The sequence below is a fragment of the Pygoscelis adeliae genome, unplaced genomic scaffold (assembly GCF_000699105.1).
Source record: "Pygoscelis adeliae isolate BGI_AS28 unplaced genomic scaffold, ASM69910v1 Scaffold439, whole genome shotgun sequence".
In the NCBI taxonomy this organism is placed as follows: Eukaryota; Metazoa; Chordata; class Aves; order Sphenisciformes; family Spheniscidae; genus Pygoscelis; species Pygoscelis adeliae.
In genome coordinates, this window is record NW_008825432.1 from 170792 (window position 1) to 171931 (window position 1140).

Consider the following 1140-nt stretch of genomic DNA (forward strand, 5'->3'; position numbering starts at 1 on the left):
AACTCCCCTTTTTTTCCTGAGTCCCAGCAAAAGCTCCCTGTTCAGCCAGGCCGGTCGTCTTCCCTGCCCGTTCTTCTTACACTGTACAGGGACAGCCTGCTTCTGCGCCTTTAAGACTTCCTTCTTGAAGATCGTCCAGCCTTTCTGGACCCCTTTGCCCTTCAGGACTGTCTCCCAAGGGACTCTCTCAACCAGCATCCTGAACAGGCCAAAGTCCACCCTCCGGAAGTCCATGGTTGCGGTCCCCAGTCCCCTCTCTGCAGCTCCAAGCTCATCCCTGTGCCCAAGGCTCGGGGGTCTCCTTGCACTCATGGGACCATCGAGAGCGCCAGCCCTCCCCATGCACAGGTGCAGCTGGATCCTTCCTTCCAGCCTGGCACTAAGCCTGCGGGTAGGACTGCAGACACAGAGACTTTCCTGGTGGGTAACTTCTGCTCCTTGAGATGGGTTTGTAAATGGCCTTAGAGACAGACTTCAAAATACTCTTCAGAAGAAGTGATGAACTCATAGTTTAATCTACCAGTATGACTCTGATCAAAGTGATTTTTTGTCTATGTGTTGATAGGCAATTATCCAGCTTAGGGCTGTTGATTGTCCAAAAGCTCATTTTTAGAATACCCCTTAGAAGAGACAATGAGAGGAACACATACACTACAGTCAGGGTGGTAAAACTGTGTCAGGTTAGTGCTGAGAAGATTTTTCATATTGGTGGGATCCGTCAATAGATAGGAAAAGGAGCGGGAAGTGTCAGAGTTTACCGATACAGAAGTTATTTTGTTTAAACAGAATTACAGAAAGTTGGCTAGAACTTCAGAAGGTTGCATCAATGCTAGATATACAGACAACATAATGGCAGATGACTTTTAACACTGATGAATGTGAATTAATGTACATTGGAGGAAATGCTTTGCTCAGATTACTGAGTCCTAAGCTATTTGTAATGACTCAGGAAAAAATATCTTCCCTTTCTGTGGACAGTGCAACAGAGAGATTGTTAAAAAGACAGTAAAAAGAAAAAAAAAAGAGTGGATTATAGTTTCATTATATTTAATCGGTGCACCAACATTTCACCTGAAGTAAAGTGTTGTTCAGTCCATTAGGAGTGTAACAAGAGCAGAAGCTTCAAAAATACAAAAAAAG